The sequence below is a fragment of the Sinocyclocheilus grahami genome, unplaced genomic scaffold (assembly GCF_001515645.1).
Source record: "Sinocyclocheilus grahami isolate Dianchi unplaced genomic scaffold, SAMN03320097.WGS_v1.1 scaffold765.1, whole genome shotgun sequence".
Taxonomy (NCBI): Eukaryota; Metazoa; Chordata; class Actinopteri; order Cypriniformes; family Cyprinidae; genus Sinocyclocheilus; species Sinocyclocheilus grahami.
In genome coordinates, this window is record NW_015505944.1 from 157,997 (window position 1) to 175,914 (window position 17,918).

Here is a 17,918-nt window from a genome sequence, read left to right on the forward strand (position 1 = left end):
TGGACTGAAGGAGAAGATGGGAGTTTTAGCAGTGGGTGTGGTTGGTTTGAGGTCCTGTGTGTGTGGGACTGAGAATTGACTACTGATTGTTCTAGTTTTGTCTGTGAAGAATGTGGCGAAATCATCAGCTGTTATAGAAGTGGAGGGATGTGGTGGAGGGGGACAGAGGAGAGAATTTAATGTTTTGAAGAGGTTACGTGTGTCTGGAGCGCTGTTGAACTTGTTGTGGAAGTATGAAGCTTTGACAGTATGGACTTCAACAGCGAAAGATGAAAGCAAAGACTGATAAATACTCAGGTCTGACGAATCTTTTGATTTGCGCCATTTTATCTCTGCTGCCCTGAGTTTGGTCCGATGCTCACGAAGAACATCGGATAACCAGAGGTTAGAAGGGGCAGCCTGTGCTGGCCTGGAGAAGAGAGGACAAATATCGTCTAGACAAGAGGTTAAAGTAGAGCATAAAGTGTCAGTAGCTGCATTCACATCCAGAGATGAGAAATGACTAGGTGAGGGAAAAGAGGAGGATACTACTGAGGAAAGATGGGAGGGGGAAAGGGAGCGTAGGTTTCGTCTAAAAGTAACCGGTATGGGGGTTGGTGGCACAAAGGTAGCAAAATGTAGTTTAAATGTAATGAAGAAATGGTCAGAGATATGTAGGGGTTCTACCAAAATGTTGTCTGCAGTACAATTGCGTGTGTAAATTAAGTCAAGTTGGTTGCCTGATTTGTGCGTGCTTGCAGTGGTAAGGCGTTTAAGATCAAATGAAGCAAGGAGTGAATGGAAGTCTGTAGCATAAGGCTTGTCCAGATGAATGTTGAAGTCGCCAAAGACTAAAAGTGGACTGCCATCCTCCAGGAACGAGGACAGCAGCCCATCCAGCTCCTCTAGGAATGTGGCTAGAATTTGCCCAGGAGGGCAGTAAATTACCACAACCTGGAGTTTTATAGGAGCTGTTACAGTAATCGCATGAGATTCAAATGAGTTATAATTGCATAGGGGAGAGTGGGTTGAGTATTTCCAATTGTTTGAAATGAGCAGACCACTGCCCCCACCCCGGCCAACCTGACGGGGGGTGAGAGAAAGAGAAATTGTTAGAGCAGCTGGGGTTGCTGTGTCTTCTGGACGAATCCAGGTCTTAGTCAAGCCCAAGTTGCTGAGTGTGGATTGTAAAGAAAAAGCAGAAATGAAGTCTGCTTTGTTTACAGCTGACTGACAATTTCAGAGACCCACAGAGAAAGAAAGCGGTGCAGTAGAAGATGTACAGATAGGATGCAGGTTAGCAAGATTGCGTTGCTGTCTGAATGTGACATTAAAGCGTTGTCAAGTGACAACCGGAATGTTTTGGAAGCACATGATAGAGGTGGAAAAGAGAGGACAGGAAAGGAGAGTGTGTAAAGGGAAGATAAACATAATACTTAAGTGCGTTGCCGGTTTCGTCTCGCAGGTCTTTACACTCGTCGGTCTTCACCCGAGGAAGCTGAGCACGAGGGCTGAACGCTTCCGCGTCAGCGCACAGACATCAAATAAATACACAGTCTAAGACACTAAAGTGAAAACAGCTGTGGCCGCCTTCTAATTAGCACAGCCAATAGTCTATAGTAGGGCAATTGCTCAAATCGAAACTACAGTTCGCACTTAAGTGCAGGAAGGGAACAATGCAAATAACACAGGCTTCTTCTTAGCCGACGGCGATTATTATAATTACCAGTAAGTGCAATAAAAAATACAAACTACAGCGAAAATACAAAGTAGAAATAGGTAGAAAATGAAATATTCCTTCTTAGCAGCAAGTAATAATTTAAACAACAGATCTACAAACAAGTATTAAGCAAAACACCCGCGCGTTGCCATCCGTCTCTTCTGTTGACTAATCGCTTCTCCCTACAACATTCACACTTTCTGTAGGGTCACATTAGACATCTGTTATTCAAAGCCTATTTAAACCTGAAAATAAACTCTCTTTTGTTTTAAAGTTTTAAGCCCACTTTATGAAAAAACATGCTTCAGAATATTTAAGATTCTGTACTATTTATGATAATAACAAACATTTTTGTGATTACTTATGTTTTGCTGGGGTAACATGGATCATCAAGTTTAAACAATTACATTTGTTAAATTTTGAATTACACTTATATACACACTTATATTTCTTGAATCGTTATTTGATTCGACTGGCAAAAAAATTTAGATATTTTACACAAAACTGAATCCAAAATGTAATATGAGATGAAAACTAAACACCATTTGATTAATAATGATGTTAAAACAGCCAAAAAATCTTAAACCAGCCTAAGAGCCAGTTAGAGACATCTGATATGGTTTTTAGCTTGTTTAATGTGGTCTGCCAGCTTGGTCAAGCTGGTAATTTGCCGGTTTAGTCTCCCGTCTTGACCAACTGATAATTGTTTAAAATAATTGTCTTTTTTCATCAGTGATATCAGCCATGACTTTTACATCCTTAACTTCAAAATGCAAAAAGAGTCAAAATGCAAAATAATCACAAAATGCATGGCTGCAAAAGGCGTTAAACATGCAAAGCATATGCAGCATGCAGGGTGTACTTTCGCACAGTATGCATTCCATTTTGAACACAGCTATTGTCTTAAATAATAACAGATATAGAGTGTTATTACAGACTCCAGTCTGGCTCAACAAGCAAACACATTGACCAGTCGTCACAGCAGACCAGATAAAGCCATTGACGGATGACCGAGACTCACCGTTCATCAGCGCAGTAAGACACCAGCAATCCAAAAGCAGAAGTGAACTGGTGCCACTGCCGTGGAACGACTGGAATAAACCATCGACTGGAGAACGGGGGGAGGAAAGCCAATGTTTTGCTAACATGACCCAGAAAGGGCAGGTCGCTACCGTGGGAGAGGGAAAGTTGCTGGGAGTGAGGAACAGATAAACCTCACTTCAGAAAAGGAGACTCCTACCTCGCATAGGTGGGTACGAGAGAAACACATGCATACGTGGAAGCTGTACAAAAAGTCACTGAAGTTACAGTAAACAGTCGTTGTGGCTTGAACCAGTGGTGAGCGTCTGGGGATATGGGATAATGTGGGATGCTAACCATGTGAAACCGGGAACAGATCATGGCAAACACTCTTCTGCATTTAGTTTTGCTGTATGAAAGTGCTCAACACATCCCATTTGATTCCAATCAAAATTACTTGAATGCACATCATATCAGAATTACGACTTTACAGAAGGTTTTGAAGATGGCATTAACGGAATTTATGCTTTGACAATGAAATGCTAACATCTTGCCAAATATTCATCTTCATCTGTTCCATCTCCCTCTCGACGGACCTCCAGGCTGCCTCTCTACATTTTTGTTCATTTATCATCCTTCATCTTCTATAAACGTCCTCATTCCATCCTCTCGAGAAACAGCCTGTATGACTCAATAATCTGCTTCTGTTTAGTAAATATTTCTGAAATACTTGTATTAAATATTCCGTTGGAAGCATTCATAGTTCACGAATGACCTCACATTGGTTATAAAACCACTGAATTCACAAGCTTACCAAAAAAAGGCATTTTTGCAATCAAGTAATATTTTGCTTACACCTTGAAAACATGTTAGTGTATACAGTACATCTCAATCATTATTATTATTTTTTTTATATATATTTTGCAAGGTTAAAAGGTATGTTCATCATAAATGATTATTTCTTTATAAATATCTTATCATATGTGACCCTGTACCAGAAAATCAGTCATAAGGGTCAATTTTGTGAAATTGAGATTTTTACATCGAACAATATTTGGCCGAGATACAACTGGAATCTGAGGGTGCAAAAAGTCTAAATATTGATAAAATTGCCTTTAAAGTTGTCCAAATGAAGCTCTTAGCAATGCATATTACTAATCAAATATTAAGTTTTGATATATTTATGGTAGGAAATTTACAAAATATTTTCTTAATATTCTTAAGATTTCTCAAAATCTTTACTTAATATCAATATATTCTTATGACTGCTTTTGTGCTCCAGGGTCACATATATAAGTTTTTAGGGAAGTTGTAGCACATGACAATTTACAACCAAGTAATAAAAATATCAAATATCGTCAGATATTTTAACAGACAGACTGCATTGACCTGGATGATATCATAATTACATAATAACACGTTTCTACATATTGGTCGCACTACATGATTTTGTTTTTGGTCGCACCACATGAATTATATTTTGATTTGGTGGATAAGGCGTTTTGATACATAATATTTTAACAAATAAAAAGTTTTGCTTTTAAGAAGAACAATTGTACCACCCTGACATGTTTTTGACTTCATCTCCTAAAAATATCAAAGGTAATTTATTATATATCAGTGTTATTTAGTTTTATCTATATACTATTACAGTATTCATTCATATTTAGAATTTGTTATATTTTTATTATATTTTATTTTTATATTTAAGTTTTCATTTTTTGTTTTAAACATTTTTGTGCTTTTGTCATTTTTATTAGTTTTACTTTTTAATATTTCTATTAAGTTTAAATGAGTTTTATTTGCTTAGGTTTAATCATTTTAGTCCATGTATTTTTCATATTTTAAGATGTTTATCTAATATTTAATTAAAGAAAACTATTTGTAATACTTTATTTCCTTATTTTCATTCATATTAATAAATATTTTTAGTATTTTCAGTTTTAGTCAACATTAACATCACTGCATCATGTAAATGGTGTACTGGAGTCAGTGTTTACATGACGTGTACTGTATTCATTTTCCAATAAATTATCAGATTCAGGGAAAAATAGACGGGTGAACAAAATCCCAATGACGGAGCCAAATCCTGCCTTGAGTTTGCAGGCCCGATCATCGGCCCGTGTGTGTATGTGTGAAACACACAGCCATGGCTAAAGGTCAGGCCATCATACACGTTCTCACTGCCCATCCCATCACCACGGCAACAAGCCCCCATCAAACGAACTATCACTAATTAAATCAATATGTTCTGTATCCTTTCACGGGCTGTTCGATTGGATAGAGGAGCAGCCAATCAGAAGTGCTCAGCAGGAACAGCTGTGAGGTGGTGTGGGGTCACGAGCAACCTTTAGTGCACCACGACACAATGACGCACAAACAATAAACAGCAATATAGAGGTAATAATACAGAGAGAGAGAGAGAACATGCACATGGAGGTTATGAAACCAGCTATAATTGTTATTTAGGAAGGCCTTTTTAAAGCCTTGACGCAATGGAGAAAAACAGAAGATCTCTCTACATCAGCCTTGATACTTTTAAAGGTGAACATGATATATTTATCTAAACATACTCTAAACAGGGAGCAAAGAGCAGGATTCCAGTGCTAGGAAAGAGGTTGTTTAATTTTCAAGGTCCTTGAATATTTCAATCCAACATAAAAGCTGCACATAAAATATCTCCATATATGCTCAGATATCACATGAAAAAAAACACAGTGATAATTTGGCAAATATACAGATGTGCCAATGCTTATGTACATACTGGCCAGTACAATAAGGCAATAATTATTTATAAATGATATTAAAATTAAATAAATAATAAGCATTTAAAAGAATTGATGTTGATTTTGAAATATTCAAATATTATTCGAATATATAACCGGCCTATTAAAATAACAATAACATAATAATAGTCAAGTCAACATTATTTGTATAGTTCCCAATACATATTGTTTCAAACAGAAAATCATGATGTTAATGTTTATAATAGCTTCATATCTTCTTTATAGTATCATTTAGCAGATAGCCAATATTATAGTTTACAATTTGCAACGATACAAGCAATCAAGCAGTTTTGTAACTATGTAATATTTATAGTATCACCCTGCGAGGATACTTTATGTATGTGGATATAATACAGTATATATCCAACTTTAGCTATGCGATGACACAGTTTGCATATATATATATATATATAAACAATCAAGCACCCAAAAATTTGCTATATAGTATATTTCACTTTACGTGAGTATACTGTATGTATGCAGCTAAAGTAGCATATACTATTATATTAGCCAACTTTTCATATATTACGCAGAAATAATGTGATTTCATTATTTCAATAACAACTTTTTATCGTTATATCAATCACACAGTTAAGATTTGTGATATTGTACACACATAACAATAATATCAATATTAATATACTAATAAGCATTTTTAAATATTAACTTTAAGTAAGCATTAGATAACAGTAAATTTATTTTAGGGAATATGACCATGCACTTTTTTTTTTTTTTTTTTTTTACATACTGTTGAAGCCTCGGGTTCTAAAAAAAAAAAAAAAAAAAAAAAAAGTTCTAACACTCCTGCCCCGAGAATTTTATGAGAGGTAATCATAAAATTCTCTGTTTGTACAAAGTGAAGGAGGATAACTAATCATAACATAGGCCATTTACTAGTGGTTCAACAGATCACAAAACTCACGTTTCAGACCATATTGAGATTTCTGAGTCACGGATCGGATCATTTTTCAGATCAGCAAGAAAAACATATTTTACATTAATGTTACTTTGCTTTCCATTTATTACTTAAAGCACACTTTAATTACTTATTCATAGTACAAACTACTAGCCTAACTAAGAAAGTCGGTTAAAAAAACTAAAACAAATTACAAGCTTAATTACAAGTACAAGATAAATACAATATAACAACGTTACAAATAAAATAAGGTTTAACAGTATTATTCAGGTACAGAAATGTAATAAGTGTAAAATAACACTGCATAGTGTTCACTGTATAAATCAAACATATAATAATCTTTGTTAAAGCTGTGTTTTGTTGTTTGATTAACATTGATGACAGACAGCAGCAGGTATTTAAAGGCTGCTGTCCCTTTAAGACCGAATGCGCGGATCTAATATACTGATACACATCTGATTTCTTTCTCAGCTGTTTTCATTCACAAAATCCACTGTGTTTACGAGGATGATTGCTGAGATTGGTATTTTGACATAATTGTATGTGTATGTGTCTGCTCGAGCTGAAGGAGATTTCGGTGTTTGCGTGTGGTCTGAAACACGCCTCTGTGTTTGCGCGCTTCAGGTGTGTGCGGCTGTGCATAGAAAACAGCGCGCGAGTATCGAGTTCTCTTTCACCTCTTCTTGCGTTGTAATAGTTTAAAATGCTTGACTGTTTAAACCGGCAAGACAAAACATATACCCTATCATTTACATTCAGAAGTCTTAAAGGTACAGTATCCCAAAAAGGTTGATGTAATTCTAAAAGCAAACAGCCACACGTGTGTTTCGGTTAAAGGCCAACGAGAAACATACGGCGAGACGGAGACTCGCTCATGAGAGCGAGACGGAGAAAAAGAGCAGCCTTGCGAGGGGAAGGGAGAGGTTTTCCCAAGTTACAGGAGTGGTGCGGCGCTTTCTCTGCGCGGAATGTGATTGTTTGAAGTGGTTTCCTGAGGAGTGTTTTTGAAAGGAAACAGCTCGCTGGGGGAAGGCTGGCATAGCCCAACCTCTGCCCCTGAGAGCTAGAAATACCCTCACACTCCTGCCCCGAGAAACCCACCCAAGCCAAAGTCACCTTGAAGAGAGAGAGAGAGAGAGAGAGAGAGAGAGACAGCTACACACATAGAGAGAGAGACTAGCGCTGCCACACACGTCCCTGCCGGCCCTCAGAGACCATCCGAAGGAAAGATGAGGTAACAAAGCCTGCTTTACACAGCCAGCACGAGCATTACTCTATCCACACGAGAGGAATACTGAAGAGAGAGGGTGGGAAATAGTCCCCCAAACGAAGGTGCTCAGACAGTCTGTCGCCGGCAGACGTGGGTGAGGTTCAAGAACAAATAATCACACACACGTACATAATTATATGCACAATCTACATTGTCTGACTTGATAAAATATGAATGCATTTACAGATGAGCCATTACTACAAATATTCGTCATGCAACAATAGGGCTGTTATATATATATAAACAAATAATTTTGGGGGAAAAAATTCTAAATGTGATTTTTCTATAAGAAAATGTGAGTTCAAACATGCAAAAAGCCAGATTCGCTGTGCTTGTTTGTAGGGATGCACAATTTGGTGTTTTTATGTACCAATATTGCTCCAAAATAACAATAATAATAATAATTATTATTATTATTACTACTACTAAATAAAAATAGAAAACTTGCAAAGATATGCACAAAATAAGAAATACTACTATTGTAATATTTTACTGCAAAAAAACATTTAAAAAAAAAAAAAATAACACTACTAATAATAACAACTAGATTTACATTGTAAAATTACAACACTGTTTATGGCTGTCTTAAATTCTTCATTTTCAAATGTTAAACCATCAAACGTTTATTTTGATGGAAACCTGCAAGAAGCCTGTAGAGATTCTCTAAGCTATATCACAATTTCAGTTTTATTTTCATTATTCAAGATTCAAGATTCCATTTGTCACATACTCCGTTATATAATATGACACATAACATATATACTGTACATATGTGACCCTGTCTGTGAAATCCAGGCTAAAGTCTCAAAATCTAATTATGAGATAACAAGCATCAAAGTTTGATTTCAACCATTAATTTCACTATGATTTCAATCTTTGACATGGCCTTACTCAGCCAATATTAAAGATTTAAAGGTTATATTTTCACAGAATTTTCTACATCTTTATGAAGGATGATTTTATGTAGAAAACAGTAAATCACAAAAAATTACTTTCGCTGGGTTTTCACAGGCACGGTCACACACACACATATATATATATATACAGTATATATATATATATATATATATATACACACACATAAATATATGATACATAGTGAAATGTAAGTCAGGTCTGCTCCAGATCAGATAATGCAAAATTTAGATGAGTATAAAACAAAAAAAAAGTAATAACGTGGAGATAAAGATAATAAGATAAAGAGCCTGAGAGTACAGGACATTACACAGCATTCAATAACATTAGAAAGGAGAAAACGTATCGTCCTTTTTTTATCTATTAAATATTACATAATACTTTTTTGACTAATTATAAACGTAAAACATAAACAGCCTTAAAACAAGATTTACATTTACTGGAAAAATGTTGCATGAGATTTTAATTTGTTTACAGAGAAACTTTTTGCTTGTTTTTATATAGTTATATACATTTTGTAGTTTTTTTTCTGTACATTTTAGCAAGAATCTAACAAAGTTTAGTGAGTTTTATGCTTAAATCATGCAATAACTACTTGCCAGTTAGCGCAGTTCTACCAACAACAAAAAAAAGTTCTCCCATTGACTACACTCTTGTATTTCAGAGGAAGTGAGAGCATTTTCCAGTTTGATAAAGGCTTTGAGGTGTGGCCACACACACACACACACACACACACAATCTGTCAAATCTTAACAGCAAATGTCAGGACCTAAGTGACCTTGCCTGATCATTTGAGGAAGTGAAATTCCTCTCAGGGTGTGGATTACACAAACAAAGCACACTTACGCACGGAAAAGCATTGCCTCGCCGAAAGGGGATATTGAGCAGCTGGGAAAGCTCTGATAAATTGGATGACAGCAGATCTGTAATTAGGCCAACTCACCGACATCACCGACCCAAAGTCTTTCTGCTCAAGTGTTAACTTCATGCAATCTTTTTATGGTTCTGTAACAATTGCATGAAGTCAGGAGCTTTTAGCTGACACAAAATGAATGCTATGTCATCATTTAGTCTTCATAAATGATGACTTCATGACTTCATGTCATTACAAACCCATAAGACTTTCGTTCAACTTTGAAACACATACATATATATTTGAATCAACTCTACGAGATTTCTGTCCCTCCACTGAAAGTTCAATCCATCAAAACTTTTAAGCTTCAAAAAGTTCATGAAGACATCGTAAAAATAATCCATAAGAATATTGGTTAAATTCTTGATGAGCAGATGTAAATGAGATTATTTTTCACATATAAAACATAGATTAAAGGGATAGTTCACCCAAAAATGAAAATTTTATGTTTATCTGCTTACCCCCAGGGCATCCAAGATGTAGGTGACTTTGTTTCTTCAGTAGAACACATTTGATGATTTTTAACTTTAACCGTTGCAGTCGATCAGTCGTATAATGCATGGCAATGGTAACAAAATCTATGAGAGTAAAAAAAACATGCACAGACAAATCCAAATTAAACCCTGAGGCTCATGACGACACATTGATGTCCTAAGACACGAAACGATCGGTTTGTGCGAGAAACCGAACAGTATTTATATAATTTTTTACCTCTAATACACCACTATGTCCAACTGTCTTTGGGCGCGCGCACGGCATCCGGTGCGTGAGGTGTGTACGCGCTCTGGCGTAGTTTACGTTAATGGGTGTTGCGGGAGGAGCAAACGACAGACACAGTGGGTGTGGCGTCAGGCCTCGGAGAGGCTTTTATTTAACAGAAAATAAACAATGTGTCCAGAAAAAAAGGGAATCAAATGTCCAAAATAAACAGGGGATCTGGTGTCCTCATCGTGCTGCGGGGTTCGTGAAGGGAAGGGCAGTGGTCAGGAAGGAAGGAAGGAAGGGTCCAGGTAAGGGGCGGAGTCCGGAGGCCGCTCACGCTCCCCTCTCCGGTCCGGGGCGCGAGGGGCGGCAGCTTCTTTCAGCGGCTTCGGCCTTCTCTCTGCCCACGGCGCTTGAAGGGACTAGACGGCCCGGCATCCTTGCCTGACGGCCGTGTAACTGGTGCGGTAATCGTCCGGGCTACGGGTCCGGCAGCTCACGAATCTGGCGGCACGAGAGTCCCTCTACGCACCCCTCCTGGACCCACGAGGACAACAGCTTGCATGCACGGGGAAGAGACCGGTCTCCCGAGGAGAGGCGCGCTCGGCATTTAAACAGCGGCGGCGATGAGGCTCCATTCGGTTCAGGTGTGCCCCATCACACGCCGCCAGCCCTGGCTATTTCAGCGCCCCTCCTCTCTCACGCACCCACTCATGTCGGGAGCCTGGTGAAGGGCGGCGATTAAGGGACGGGGTGATGCTGATAATTAGGGGGAGGCAGCCGACTCGTCACAGTGTGTTGATATCCAGCCGAAGAGCAATCAACCATAACTTCAGGCGAGCAGGCTCAGAAGTTAAGAATTCGTGGAAAGTCACGACTCCCGAATGAGTTCACGTGAGAGAAAGTAATCCTTTTAGTTTTAAGTCGGTTTGAACAATCCGGATAAGCGCAAGTAAGTACCATTTTGATTAGCCGTCGTACCTACAATGACTGTGCACTGTGTAAACAATGAGTGACGTATACGCGTGAGCACGCCGCCAGCCCTGGCTATTTCAGCGCCCCTCCTCTCTCACGCACCCACTCATGTCGGGAGCCTGGTGAAGGGCGGCGATTAAGGGACGGGGTGATGCTGATAATTAGGGGGAGGCAGCCGACTCGTCACAGTGTGTTGATATCCAGCCGAAGAGCAATCAACCATAACTTCAGGCGAGCAGGCTCAGAAGTTAAGAATTCGTGGAAAGTCACGACTCCCGAATGAGTTCACGTGAGAGAAAGTAATCCTTTTAGTTTTAAGTCGGTTTGAACAATCCGGATAAGCGCAAGTAAGTACCATTTTGATTAGCCGTCGTACCTACAATGACTGTGCACTGTGTAAACAATGAGTGACGTATACACGTGAGAGATCACTTCCGGCGCTTGCGTAAACTACTCCAGAGCGTGTACATGCCTCACACACCGGATGCTGTGCGCGCGCCCAAAGACAGTTGGACATAGTGGTGTATTAGAGGTAAAAAATTATATAAATACTGTTCGGTTTCTCGCACAAACCGATCATTTCGTGTCTTAGGACATCAATGTGTCGTCATGAGCCGCAGGGTTTAATTTGGATTTGTCTGTGCATGTTTTTTTACTCTCATAGATTTTGTTACCATTGCCATGCATTATACGACTGATAGACTGCAACGGCTGGAGTTAAAAATCATCAAATGTGTTCTACTGAAGAAACAAAGTCACCTACATCTTGGATACCCTGGGGGTAAGCAGACAAACATCAAATTTTCATTTTTGGGTGAACTATCCCTTTAACACATGCATAGAGCACATCAAATATGGTAAATGGAAGCTCAACTTTCTTGATGCACAAAAACAAACCTCATTCAGAAAACTTGGATTAAACCACTCAATATGGATTATCATGGAATCATGTGCATTATGGATGTTTTGAAATTTTGGTGAAAAGAACAGAATGAAGAGACAGAAATCTCATTTAATTTCATTAAAAGTATCTTAATGTGTGTTTCAAAGATTAACAGGTTTGGAACTACATGACTCCATACAGCAATATATTTTTAGCTGTTTGTTCAGGTCAATTGGAGTAACCCCAAGAAAATCTCTTGATATTCATGACTCCAAATGTCATGATATTTAAAAATACATATATTATTTTTAAAAAAAATGTTTGAATACTCTTTGAAGTTGAGAAAATTGAGAAGTTTTTATTTGATGGTTACACCACTTGACATTTCAGTGTCATTACGCCAAAATGTCGGTATCCTGTAATAAATGAGTTTTTCTAAGTTGTAAATAAAACATTATTAGAGTATGCTCTACAAAAACATACTATTTCAGTCTTTCTACTTAAAAAATTCAAATTTAATTCAATGTTGCTTGATGTTTCTTCTAATTATTTGTGATATTTCCTAGTCATTTCTGAGTGAATACTGTTTCCACACCATTTTTAGTAGATAACTACATAAACATTGACAGATATAACATTTCTAAGAACTTGCCACCTGTTTTAATCTATATTTTCTTTTAAACTAGATATTATTGGGGGCTAGACATAGTAGGATGTAAATGCTGCATAAGTAATGTTTACACCAAACGTAAACTGCTACAAATAGCATCTTGTTTTCATTAACTGCAAATGGTGATAAATGCTATTCACACAAAGTGAAAGCAATATGCTGTACTACAGCTAAACTGTCTGAGCAATAATGGCAGAACCATCACCATAAACATATTGAAACAGCCTGTAGTAAACACATACTTGTGCATATATTCTCACCGTCTCCGTTAAGTCAGCAATGGCTTTTGCACCCGGACAGCAGGAAAACAAAACAATAAATCAATCCCTCATTCAGCGAGCTGCATCACACATAACTGAGAACAAGTACTGTATGTTCCTCACACGCCACAAAGACAAGAAAGACACTGCCTCCCCCGTCTCATTTCCTTTTCTCTTCTCTCTCTGTGGTGGTGGCCTCCGTCACAGAGAGGCCATAAACAGCGAGCAGAACGCTTTCATACAGGCGGGAGGGACGAATGAGAGCAGATGAATGCACAGAAAACAACACAAGCAGGGGAGTTTGAAAATCACAGTCAGGAGGGTCTGAGAGAGTAGGAGGGAGTTTGAGACACGAAAAAAGGGATGAGAGAGAATCAACAGGGGAAAAGTAAACAGTTTCGCCAAAGAAAAACGCCTGGGGCGGCTACTTGATTCGTGCATCATCATGACAAAGTAGAGGACAGTTCCTAATAAACTAAAGTATGACCTTGAGAAAGAGAAAAAGTGAGCTTTAAAAAGTGGTTAGTGCACATTGATCCATGGTGCTCATATGGGGAATGCAGGTTCAAATATTGCTCGCAACATTTTAATTTATCTTCTGCCTGGTGAAAATATTAAGTCTACGGAGCCCCTAAAAAGACATGGAGATGGTAAAAAATAAAAAGATGGGAGGAAAAAATATATTTGACTGATTTAGCATTCTCTCGCAACACATTTGAGTTCGTTAGAGGGGGCTTCCATTGTGGCCGGTTAAAGGGTACAGGGACAGAGAGCTGTACTGTTGTGGTACAAAAGGCCATTCTGTTCTGTGCCGGCAGCTCATCATGGCCTGATGTAGTTAGACACTTGAGCGCACTTCACACGAGCCCCCCTTTCCCTGAAAACCAATAAGCAGAACATATGAAGACATGCTGATAGCTGCTCTTTGTGAAATTATGTTTTTGACAATAAAGTTAAAGCAAAATTCCATCTGCAACCCATTTTACTTCCATAATGTGAGAGTAACCTAACTGTCAGTGTTGAAGAATGGAGGGCAGGACTTGATTTTATTTGCAGGGAACTGGTTAAAATATGAAAAGTGGGTGTTTTATAGATGAATGGAGGCAGGTGGTTGAAGGGAGGTGTAGAGAATTAAGGCAGACTGGTGACACCAGCTGAAAAGGAAAGTTGCACAGGCGCAACAAGTTACTACATTTTGATTGCACTGAAACATTTTTGAAATAACATGCACCAGTGATTTTTATTTTTATTTAGTCCATGAAGTCTGAGACCACACTGAAATTTTATTTTTAAAAATGCGAATGAATGATGTTATATTTCCCGTAGCTAAAACAATAGAGCACTGGTCTGGAAAGACCAAGGTCATTGGATTGCTTTCTAGGTAAAGCATGAACTGATAAAACATATACCTTGAATGCAATTTAAGATGTTTTAGATAAAAGCATCTGCCAAATGCATAATGTAATATGTAATATTTTAAGCACATTTGTGACACTGGTCATGTGAACACCTTTGTACAACCTGATATCATAATCATGCAGCTCGAGTGCTGCTAGTGAAATTGAGAAAAATCAAATACTAAGACATTTGGAGAGAAGTATCTGTGAGGAATTTCATTCAGGATTTAGACCATATCATTGCACTGAAACTGCACTCATCAGAGAGCTCTTATCATGATCATGGTTGCATCACTCTCTTAGAATTACTGGTGCTTAATGCTTATAGTACTGACCACAATGTTTTCTTAAATAAGCTTGAAAATTATGTTGGCATTAATGGAATGCATTAGCATAGTTTACAAATTATTTATCTGACCGTTATCACTTTGTAGCAAGAAATTAAAAGGTGTCATATAAATCACAGTTTCGATATGGTGTGCTGCAAGGCTCAATACTAGGACTTTTTAAATAATACAATCAGCTCTATATTTCCTTGAGGTCAGACGAAACTTACCAATTCTCTAAACTAATGGCCTGCATAGATAATATTAAAAGCTAGATGACTAACTATTGTTTAAAATAGAAAAAAAAAATACTGGACCAAAATCCTCCAAACGTAATAACATAGAATACAATGTGTCTCTTGATGAATGGTTAGGGTTAAGGTCTTGGTCTTCAGTTAAAAACCTGGGTGTACTATTTGATAGCAATCTGTCATTTAAAAGTCAAATTTCTAGCATTTGTAAAACAATGTTTTTCCATATTAGAAATATCTCTAAATTACTGTGTCAAATGGCGAAAAACTAATTCATGCATCCATGACCTCAAGACAAGATTATTGCATTAATGTGTGGATGTCCTGCAGGTTTTACTAAAATATTTAATTAAACAAAACATTCTGAAGTTAATACAAAATCCTCAGTTTATAGTTTTAGTCTGAATGTTTACACTGGGGAAAAAATGCATTTGAGCTATGTTCAACAGCAGTGTTAATGTAGCCATTCAGGGTAAAATGGTACAAAAAGGCATCTGCTTAGAGAATGTACATTCTCTTTTCCATTTGTTATGCCGCCCTCGGTTTGAGTGTGTCATTGATTAAACAGAACAGCACTGTGTGTGTGTGTGTGTGTGTGTGTGTGTGCGTGCGTGTGTGCATGCGTGTGTGTGTGTTTCTGAAGAAAGAGAGAGAGAGTATATTCCTCAGGGAGCCTGAATGACGTCACCGATCTGGGCATCAAGGTTACCTCACTCCCCACACGCAGACCGCGAGAGGAAGAAGGGAGGAACGGAGGAAAAACAGAAGGAAGGAAGGAAGGAAGAGAAAAGACAGTGGGGAGAGTGCAAAGAGTTTTGATGGGTTTGCATGAAACAGGAAAAAAAATTCACTCTCATATACACTTTAACTTGGTCAAGTTTGTGTTTTTTAAAGAAAGAATAATGGTCTGGTGCTCAACACACATTTGAAAGGAAAATGTAGGTCTCTGTGCACATATAAGAGCTACAGTGGAAATGCACCACAGGAATCATGGTAAGGAGCCGTCACGCTCCACTGTATCACAGAATATTGTCATCTATTAACTGCTTACTTCCTGTCTTCGTGTGAATTTCTGCTTGTGCCACCATGACAGACTTCAAATAGCTTCCCTCCTGCTGTGTAAGCTTTCACACAGGTGTGTGCACAGAAACCTGACTCTGCAAAAAGCATCTTCTTAATCAGTATTTTGTACAGTTGCCCAGAACAAATAAATGAACACACTAAAAAACAAGATAAATTTACTTGAGATGAAATAATGTGAAAGACAATAACACTTCCATTCAAAGAATAATAAAAATGTGTAAAATAATAAAATATATATTTTTTTATTCATATAGCACCTTTCACACATTAAATGCGGTCAAAGTGCTACTGAAGTTACACTAAATAAACTAAAGATATATTTTCTGAAAACAAATCTTAATATCCTATGCAATTTTTATTCTTGTTTAGATTAAGGCTCTCAAGCATTTTAAAAATTAATTAATAGCCTGAATTTACATAGACTGCAAAACAAAAACTGCAGTCTGTGAGTAAAATAAATAGCATAAAATGAAGAAAATAATATTGTTCAGACCTAATAATCAAATCTGTAAGCGATCTAAACTGTAACTTTGCTGCGGGAGGATGTGATTAAGATGAAGAGGAATTGAGTTCTTCACAGACGACAAGCTGCTAACAAAAAGAAGGAGAGATTGCAGCGGGCAAAGCCAATTCATGCCAGGTCTCAGGTACTGCAGTGCAGAGCTGGCAGAATGTTAAACAAGCAAACGATGGGAACACAGAGAAATAAAGAAAGTCAAAGGAAGGTATGAAATTGTACATGGAGGGTAAAGACAGCGGGGTGCAATGCTGAAGGACGGAGGCAGATGAATAAAGTATAGCTGGTTTGAAAAGATGAAAAGATGACATGACAGACAGGACAGACTGGTCCCTAGAAATCCATATTGAGCCATTTACTCCCTTAACTTTCTCATCTGTTTAAATCCATTTTAATAGCTGAAAAACATCATTAACATTGAAGAATCGCTATTAATATGTCATGATTTTTTTTATAATCTTATGAGAATTGTTTGTAAACAAAATTTCAACACACTTCAAACATCCTCTATGAAAAATATTACATTACTTATGTTTGGAGGCTCCGAGACGGCAGATAAGCATAGATAAATGCAATGAAGACTCCCTGACTGACTGATATATAAACTGAAGAGACACTCCTGACAGTTTACTTTGATTTATTTCTCTACAGAAGAAGACGCAACATCACTATTTGTATTAAATAATAGTTGCGTTTATGAAAAGTCTGTCTAATTTGTGAAACAACACAAGATTAAAGCTTCAGTAATGTCTCTCTAGCGGGTTTTGATTAGGTCAGAGGAACAAATTAAAAGAATCCAAAGGGAAAAAAAGAGGTTAATTGCAAAATTACTCTCATTATTTTCATACATCCATCACTAGAGCCTCTGGGAAGCAAAACAACAGAAAATAACATGAAGGTTAATGCACACTTCTGGTCTTATTACACGATTCATCTGTCCATTTTTCATAAGAATTTTTTTTTTTAAATAATATTTCAGGAAATGAACAATCTATTTCCAGTTTTGACTGACATCACCCAGATTCTTAAAAAATAAAGGTTCTAATTTTTTCTAGAATTTTTCATGAAATATCTCTAAAGATGAAAAAAATTACTTAAATGATTTTAGCAAATGGCTGCAATATAACAAAGAGTGAAAAATTTAAGAGGGTCTGAATGCTTTCCGTACACACTGTAAGTTGCAAAACATTTTATTTTGCATTGACACGACTCACGATTGTATAATAACCCCTCTAATGTAAACCAAATTTCAAACACTCACGAAATGATATCGATACTTTTAAAAAGTACCCAAAAGTAAGATTTCGCGGGGAAATGGCATATACCTGTTACGAC

General features: G+C 37.4%; 1 protein-coding gene across 2 annotated transcripts in view; it reads right to left on the minus strand.

The window, feature by feature from the left end:
* The window catches only part of ece2b (endothelin converting enzyme 2b), a 70,503-nt gene that overhangs the window by 43,614 nt on the left and 8,971 nt on the right, over positions 1 to 17,918 (minus strand). The window contains exon 1 of one of the 2 annotated variants that reach the window (XM_016245717.1): positions 12,992 to 13,335. The exons of the other annotated variant lie outside the window; for it this stretch is intronic. The gene's annotated coding sequence lies outside the window, so the exon portion shown is untranslated. Of the gene's footprint in view, positions 1 to 12,991; positions 13,336 to 17,918 lie in introns of those variants that run through there. 2 annotated transcript variants of the gene reach the window in all.